The 9,197-nt window shown below is 44.1% G+C and overlaps 1 pseudogene; it reads right to left on the bottom strand.

The window, feature by feature from the left end:
* The window catches only part of LOC147101109 (uncharacterized), a 174,190-nt pseudogene extending 165,398 nt beyond the window's left edge, over window positions 1–8,792 (bottom strand).
* Window positions 8,793–9,197: the final 405 nt, after the last annotated feature.

Consider the following 9,197-nt stretch of genomic DNA (forward strand, 5'->3'; position numbering starts at 1 on the left):
GACAGACCCTCCGGCTGCCCTGGAGAAGGGCCTCTGTGGGCGGATAGTTCTGCTTTTTGGAGACCCTCCGCCCGCTGAAAACCCTTACATTTCTTGTGCCTGGTAAAAGCAGCTGTAAGGCCTGCTTTTACCAGGATAAGAGTTGAAAAAAGTAAAAAAAAGAAAAATTTTTTTTCACTGATTTATCATTTAAAAATACTTTTAAAAAAAGGTAAGTTTATTTTTAGCCCCATAAAAAACTTAAATTTAAATTTTTGAAAAAAAAAATTATTGTTTAAAATAGTTAATGTAATTTCAAGTCATTTTAAAAATGTGATGGTTTTTAAAAAATTTATTTAATGTTTTTACTATGTTTTGGGGGTGATCATTCATATATTTGACGGGTCTTCCTGTCAAATGTATGAAGGGAGAATCCCTTCTTTGATTGGCTCACCATAGCCCACGTGATCACAGGGACGCTGCGAACCGCCTGCGCCTCTGGGATACGTGGGCCCTGCGCACCGGCAGTTTGGAGAGGCCCAGCATCGGAAGTGTGCGCGTCCCGGGAGCCCTCGGGTAAGGGCACAGATTTTTCCAGATCGCAGTCCTCTGCCCGCGGGAGGCCTGCGATCGGAATATCTGGGCCATTAAAGTAAAGGGTGTTGTACAGAATTTTGAAAAACGTTTGATTTTTAAAAAAATTATTATTTCAGTCCATGAATTTATACTCACTATTGTGCCAGTTACTTTCTTGCTTGTTTTTTGCGATTAAAGTGAACCTTTCAGGAATAGGTAGATCTAATTTTCTAGGAAAAAAGTAATGTAATTGCAATTTTGCTTGCTTCTGGGAAGCACCTTGGGATGTTTACTACATTGAAGGCTTCATGTAAAGCAAGCTGTTGTTCTGCATAATGATATCGAATTTTAATCAATCAATAGAACTTTGTTTTTTGAATTTTAATCGACGCTGCTCTTCCCCATAGCTAAGGGTGAGTGCCACTACTCACTTGACACATAAATAATGGTTTTATTAAATAATAATAATGGTGAAGTTACAGTGATAATGATTTGAGGGAATGAGGATTTAATTTGTTGCTTTACATTTGGCATTTCTGTGGCAGGAGAGCGGTGGAAGATGCTTCTCTTTTAATGTAGGATGTTTGACTTGCAGTAATGGTGATGATCTTTGAATGACCAGTACATATTGCTTGCCCAGCGCATAACAAAACAAATATGTTATTTTAAATTCTCATCCTTGCTATCAAATACCTCCATGGTCTCGACTCTCCCTATCTCTGTAACCTCCTGCAGCCCTACAACCCTCCGAGATCTTTGTTCTCCTCCAACTCTGACCTCTTGTGCACCGCTCCAGCATTGGCAGTTGTGCCTTCAGCTGCCTTGGCCCTAAACTCTGGAATTCCATCCCTAAACCTCTTCGCACCTCCACCTCTCTCTCCCCTCCTTTTAAGATGCTCTGTATTGACCAAGTTTTTCTGCACACCATAAGATCTCACAAACAGCAACACGATGAATAAGCAGTAAATCCACGCTTGGGGATGTTGATCAAGACACCGGGAGAAATTCCCCGCTCTTCTCCCAGAGATGCGGTGGGGCACCGTACATACCCCGCCACCACTGGAACAAGCTGACCCAGCCTTGCCGTAACCCCCTCCGACAATGAGCAGAACTGCACGGGAGTGTCAGCCTTGGTGATATGCGGTTCGGGTTTAAACCCACAACCTTCGGACTCGGAGGCGCGAGTCCCACCAACTGATCTGTGCCTAAGGTACCCTTATGTTTAAGAATGGCAGTATCGCACACTTTGATGTGAAAGAACTGTTGGGGTTTCATTTACTTAGAATTACACAGAATCACCTATCCCAATATCGCCTTATGTGGCTCAATGTCAAATTTTGTTTGATAATCGCTCCTGTGAAGCGCCTTGGGAAATTTTACAATGTCAAAGGTGCTATATAAATGCAAATTGTTGTTGTTGCCCTTTAAAGTTTCCTTCACCTACTGCAAATGGCGAGCTATCAACTGCCAATCGGTGAAAAAATCAGCACTGGCTCTTTTGCCACTTCGTTGGAAGGTGGAAGTTCAACAACTGATTTGAAAACTTCTCTCTTTACCTATGCTAAATCATGTAAAGATATTTCAGGTCTGAAAAGCTTAACCGTTCTGTGCAGTTCAGGCCTCTACATTGCTTTGTCCCTGTGGAGACTCGAGGGTTAATTTTCTTCTTCTGCAGCTCTGACACTAAGCCTTGTCCACTGGTAACTCGTATCAGAGACTCATGCCGGCACGGCTCTGGATTCTTTGTCCCCGTGGATGGCCATCAGGGGCTGCGCCTGGACAATTTTCCGATATGCACTCCTGGTGAGCAAGGCTCCCACGTTGGGAGCACAGAAGTAGAAATGTTACCCTTAAATCATTTCAGAGCCTCTTCATTAAAACAGTCCATCAGGCCGATTTATGATCAGTTACTTTAAGGCATCCCAGAAGAAAAAGGAAAAGAAAAACACTCGCAAACTAACATTAAGAGCTGTCAGTGGACAACGAGTTAAAATATTACTGTGAATATGCCACGCACTTCATATTAAGAGTACAGCACTGTTAAATCAACCCTTAAAAGCCCTCCAAAGCATGCACTAGATGCTGATGCTTAGTAATGGTGACTGAATTACTGACATTAAAACCAGCCTAAATATACACAGAACCAACTGATGCCTTAGAGAATTTCCCATACAATAGAATGTCATGGACCCTGTCCTTATTAAGTGCCATCAACCATATTGCAAAGCGTATTTGACTTCCGGCCAACTATTTCAGAGGTAGCCTCTGCAGACTGAAGCTTTTCAGTGATTTATGCTTCGAATATAATGAGGTAGACTATTTTGAGATTCCTATCATGGTTTTTAGTGTGTTGTATATCTTAATAGATTTAACGTGTTCTAGATTTTTATGATTGGAACAAAATGTTCTAGGCTTTTATGAAGGCTAACAGTGTATTTTGAATCTGATGTGATGGTTATATTACAATTCAGATGATTTAGATTTAATTACACCCCGAGCTAAACAGCACACCAACCACTTCACTTTTTCTTAATATTGATTCATTTAAATTTTACAATAAATTCTAGCCCAACATGATCAGGTAGATTGTTTCAGTTATTGACTGAATTGACTTTTGCAAAATCAAATGATTTCAATCCCTTTCTCCTTGTGAGAAGTACATCATTAAATAAGGATTTTCAGTTCCAGTAACTAGGGATGCTTACAAGAGGAATGAGTTTGTTTACGTTTCAAACTAATGATTTAGCAAATGTTCCTCCCCTCCCAAAATTAATGTATCAGCTGTGAAGGATAGAACATAGTGCTCCTATGCTCAGTTTAAAAAATAAATCCCCATCTAGCTAATTTATCAATAATACTCATTTAAATAAAATAGCTTATGTAAGCCAATAGAGATGGAATTAATGTATATAAGCATATTGTGGTTTAATGGGTAATATGCCAGATGCAGGTTTATATTCATGACTTCTACATGTTAGATTCCAGATCCTAACCGTGTTGTCAGGGAAAGGTGCCCAAGTGGAAGCCAAACAAGCCCCTATGAGGGGAGCATGGATGAGCCACTGAGGCCTCACCACGTGCACTCGCAACCTCAGTGAGGCCAGATTCCGAGCATAATTGCGAGCAAGACACAAGAATCATACACACGCAAGCCTGTAGGGACACGGGCAATAAACAAAGCATGAGCAGAGACTAACAAATATAACAATAGAAATATGAATGCTTTGAGCACTGTTTTTATGTGTTGTAAAGTAATTTCTTTGGGGTTGTGGATTGTTGTTTGATTTATTTTTGTTTCTTTCTTCTGTGTCATGCGGTTCATCTTTGTTCCTTTATTCTTTCTGCTTTATGTATTTCCTAGTTACTATTTGTTGGCAGACTTCGTGCATTACCCTGAGGTGGTGTCAACTTGCCTGTTATGTGGAAACTGTACTGTAAACAACATAAGCCAACAGCAACAAAAATGGGCTTTCAATCAGCTTTTCAAAAATAGTCTCAATCCATTAAATCTCTGTCTTTGTTGACCAAGTGTACAACGTGTAGGAGGTTTTGGTTTGGGGTTTGTGTCTGGTCAGTCAGTCATGTGTCTGAGCTGCTCCAGCCCCGTGCGGTTCGAATCGCTTCCCCTTTTTGGTTCTGAGCACCGGACTTATTTACAAGTAGCGATATAGACAAACGAGACCAGTGGTTCGGTGCAAAGAAAATCAATGTTTATTAAAATAGAGAACAATTACTATACAGAGAAAATCACTATGGATGCAGCACAATTACACTTAATGGGGGAGGAGAAACGGACACATCGAGGGAAAATGACTAAAATGACACTTTAGCGATCCCCCTTAACTCCCACCTTTTACACCTATCGAGGTTATCTTGTGATGGGCCAGAAAATTGATGCTCACCAGTCTAGGATGTTGAAATGCCTGCTCCGTGCCCTGTTGCCTGCCGATGTCTTAGGTTTTCACCGCCCAAAAGCAGAGATACCCCAGTAATTTAAACGTAACTGTGGGTATTCTACTTCCCTGGACGGGCTCTTCGTCGACGGTCCTTTTTGCTGGGTTGATGGTAAGGCAGGGCACCGGAGGCGAGGCAGGAGAGAGAGAGAGAGAGAGAGAGAGATACGGCTTCCCGAGGGACTAGTTATACCCTTCCCAGTAGCCCTTATCTCCCGCCAGATCAGCTCATTTCTTTTGTCTAATCTGGATGTATTGAAACTTATACAAAAGGCATCGATCTGGGCCCATCGACCTGGATGGCCGGTAATCGGTTTTACTGATCTCATCAGTGTTCCCCTTTGTCCAACTGGTTTCATGATGGGACCATTCCAGTCTGAATGCCCCGTTGATCGTTTGTAAACAGTGTTGATGTTCTCTAAACGAAGGCCTGAATGCTGCTGAGCTTGTCCCACTACATATTCAATAGGCCCTGACTGCTGTTGATTGTTTGTGCAAACAACCTTGATGGCTTTTAATCAGAGGCCCGAATGCCACTGGGTTTGTTTCTCATGCATAAATGCAGAAGGTCTGTCTGCATTCAAGTTCTGGAAAGTTCCTTCTCACAGTCATCAGAATACAAGCTTGTCAGTCCAAACTGAAACTTACAGGCTTTGGCCATGAGGCTGACCGCAGCCATCTTGTTGAGCCCTGGATTCCAAACTCAGTCCAACCAGGGCTTCTTTAATAAACCAAAAGTAAATCTTCGGGGGAGACATGAAATTTGCGAATCCTTTCAAACGTCCCTCTGAGCTCTGACTTTGCGGCAGTCAGAATGAGTGTGCTTTCCACCAGAGATTCTCGACAGCAAGTGGTTTCTGTTTGCCTCTCTAACTGCACTACTGTTAACAATTTTCAGAACCATTGGACAGATTTAATCTTTGTTCAATTTGGTTTGATGTCTGAACGTTCCTGCAATCCTCAGAGGATTCCATGTGTCTTAAGATGTTCTGAATGCAGCTGTGGGGGAAAAAAATGACAGATTGGTTCCGTTAAGGTACTGAATATGTATTTAATATCTCAGCAATGTGTATATTGTTTAAATTTCCTACCCTTTTAACTTTTCCCTCTAATTTCCTGAGGGCATTAATTGATGTTGGGCTACAGTTTCACATGTGCTACTGTTTACCAGCACTTTGCCCAAGTCGCCAGTCTTCATGTGCAAATGTGGATCGTGAATATTGGCAGATTATTCAATTGGCGACATCTCAGCCAAGCCCAGTCCTGCTCTCACCTGGTGTTCACTTTCTGGCAGAGGTCACTGGATTGCAATTCAGAGTTGGAATCCCTGGCTGACTCTTCTCCTTAGCCCAAGGCTTCTGAAGCCTAACTCAGTATAGACCAGGGATCAAAACCGGGATCATCTTACCTTGTGTGGTTCAGTTTCACATTAAATGATGCATTTACCAACAGGAGCAGGCTCATTGTGGCTTTGTAAAATAGTTTATATTTTTTTCCTACTGAGGCATCTCAAGGCATCCCTAGTGGTGCACCATACTTTAGCGAAGAAAAAATACATAGAGCCAGGCCGCTCCAAAACCATTTGTTGATTATCCTACAGGAGGCACACAAGCCTCCTCAAAATTCCCAACCTTCACTCAGTGCTTCCCCCCAGTGTATGGCTGAGATCAGAAGCTCCACAGGTGTACTATCAGTGAAAGGCACAACGCGCAGAAGTTCGAAACTGTAAACTGTGGCTCATCCTAAATTCTGCAGCCCACATCCTTACCCACACCAAGGCCTGAAGTCCAGCCCTTGCCAAACTCCACCGGGAGCCTGTGCTGCAGCAAATTGATTGTAGGATCCTCCTCCTCGCCTTCAATTCCTCCATGGCCTCACCAAACACTGCCTCAACGATCTCCTCCAGCTGCAAGACCTTGCACGCACTCCCTGCCGCTCTGACATTGGCTGACTCCTTATTCCCTGCTCCTTCTGCTCCATCTTGGTGGCCACCCCCTTCAGATATAATGCCCTGCCCTCTGGAATCCCCTCCACCAATAGCTGTGCCATCTCACCTCCCTCCCTGCCTCCAAGATCCTCTTTAGGACTCACTAACACTCCCAGCAGGGAGCTGTACTCAACGGGAGTGTAGTTTGAGGAAATGGCACTGCTGGTTGGACTCCCTGCTCAGCGCGCAGGACTGGTGAATTTACCCACAAGTGATTATTTAAAAAGTTAAAGAAAAGTAGGTCAACATTTTAGAAAATTAGCTGCTATCGTACTCGAGTCTCTGATATAAATATGTCTTATTGCAAGCACTGGCATGCAGTAAATTCAATGAGGTTTGTTAGACAGGACCTACCCTTTACAAATCCAAGTTGCTCTCTCTAATCAGCTCAAATTCCCCTAAGTGCTCAGTCACTTTGTCCTTAATTATAGATTCCACTAGCTTCCCCACAACAGATGTTAGACTAACAAGTCTATAGTTTCCTGGTTTCTCTCTCTTACCTTTTTTAAATAATGAAGTTATATTTGCAATTTTCCAATCTAAAATGACAATTCCTGAATCGAGAGAGCTTTGGAAGATTATGACTAAAGTATCTGCAATTTCCTTAACTACTTTCTTTAAAATCCTGGGATGGAAACCATCACGTCCTGGGGAATTGTCAGTCTTTAGTGCCATTATTTTTTTTCTAATACTTTTTTCTTGTTCACTTTAACTTTAGTGAATGCCAGTCCTTGATTCATTATTAGTTTCCCAGGAATGTCAGGTATACTATCCTCTTCCTCTACTATGAAGACTGACATAATGGGCTGGATTTTCCAAGCCCCGAGGAGGCGGGTATGGAGGCGGGACAGCTGGTAAATTCAGAGGAAGTGGGGGCAGATGGCAAACTCGCCCCCATCCCGCCTCCGTTCCCTTTTGCCAGGAGGCGGGAGGATGTGCAGAAAAAAGCATTAGTGCCATTTTACCTTCGCAGGTGAAGGCTTCCCGACCTCGGAGAACCCCGCCGGGTTGGAGGAGACGTGGAGGAGGTCTGCAGTGGTTGGAGGCACCTGGAAGTAAGGTGTAGAGGTGAGTGATGGGTGCAAGTGTGGAGTGGTAAGTATGTAAGTTGAGTAATAAGTTTAAAAAAAGTACTGGCATGCACTTACCTTGTTTTCTTTCTACAACCTTTAGCCGCACTGGGCGGGGAGAGCTGACATTCTCCTTGTCAATTTCACATAATGGCTGTTGGATCCTCCGATCCTACAGACATGTGAAATTTACAAAGTTGAAAGGTTTGATGAGTCCTCACCACAAAGACTCACCAAACTGGCGGAACCCAAACTGAGCATCAAAGAGCAGGTTATTGGTGAGTAAGTGCTGCTTGATAGCATTGTCAACGACACCTTCCATCACTTTGCAGATGATTGAAAGTAGACTGATAGGGCGGTAATTGGCCGGATTGGATTTGTCCTGCTTTTTGTGGACAGGACAGGACATACCTGGGCAGTTTTCCACACTGTCGGATAGATGCCAGTATTGTAGCTGTATTGGAACAGCTAGGTGAGAGTTGCGGCTAGTTCTGGAGCACAAGTCTTCAGCACGATAGACGGGATGTTGTCGGGGCCCATAGCCTTTGCTGTATCCAGTGAGCTCAGCCCTTTCTTGATATCACGTGGAGTGAATCGAATTGGCTGAAGACTGGCTTCTGTGATGGTGGGGACCTCGGGAGGAGGCCGATATGGATCATCCACTCGGCACTTCTGGCTGAAGATGGTTGCAAACACTTCAGCCTTGTCTGTTGCACTTGCGTGCTGAACTCCGCCATCACTGAAGATAGGCATATTCATGGAGCCTCCTCCTCCCGTTAGTTGTTTTATTGTCCACCACCATTCATGACTGGATGTGGCAGGACAGAAGAGCTTTGACCTTATCTGATGATTGTGGGATCGCTTATTTCTGTCTATAGCATGCTGCTTCCACTGTTGAGCATGCATGTTGTCCTGTGTTGCAGCTTCCCCAGGTTGGCACCTCATTTTTAGGTACGCCTGGTGCTGCTCCTGGGATGCTCTTCTGCACTCCTCATCGAACCAGGGTTGGTCCCCTGGCTTGATGGTAACGGTAGAGTGAGGGATATGCCGGACCATGAGGTTACAAATTGTGGCGGAGTACAATTCTGCTTCTGCTGATGGCCCACAGCGCCTCATGGATGCCTAGTTTTGAGCTGCTAGATCTGTTCTGAATCTATCCCATTTAGCACGGTGGTAGTGTCACACAACACAATGAAGGGTGTCCTCATTGTGAAGACGGGACTTCATCTCCACAAGGACTGTGCGGTGGTCACTGCTACCAAAGCTGTCATGGACAGATTCACCTGCAACAGGTAGATTGGTGAGGATGAGGTTAAGTCGTTTTTACCCTTGTGTTGATTCTCTCACCACCTACCACAGGCCCAGTCTTGCAGCTTTGTCCTTCAGGACTCAGCCAGCTCGGTCAGTAATGGTGCGACCGAGCTACTCTTGGTGTTGGACATTGAAGTCCCCCGCCCAGATTACATTCTGTGCCCTTGCTACCCTCAGTGCTTCAAGTGGTGTTCAACATGGAGGAGTACTGATTCATCAGCTGAGGGAGGGCGGTAGGTGGTAATCAGCAGGAGGTTATCTTGCCCATGTTTGACCTGAAACCATGAGACTTTATGGGGTCCGGAGTCAGTGTTGAGGACT

The sequence above is a fragment of the Somniosus microcephalus genome, chromosome 24 (assembly GCF_052327205.1).
Source record: "Somniosus microcephalus isolate GS21.2 chromosome 24, FLI_Smic_1.0, whole genome shotgun sequence".
In the NCBI taxonomy this organism is placed as follows: Eukaryota; Metazoa; Chordata; class Chondrichthyes; order Squaliformes; family Somniosidae; genus Somniosus; species Somniosus microcephalus.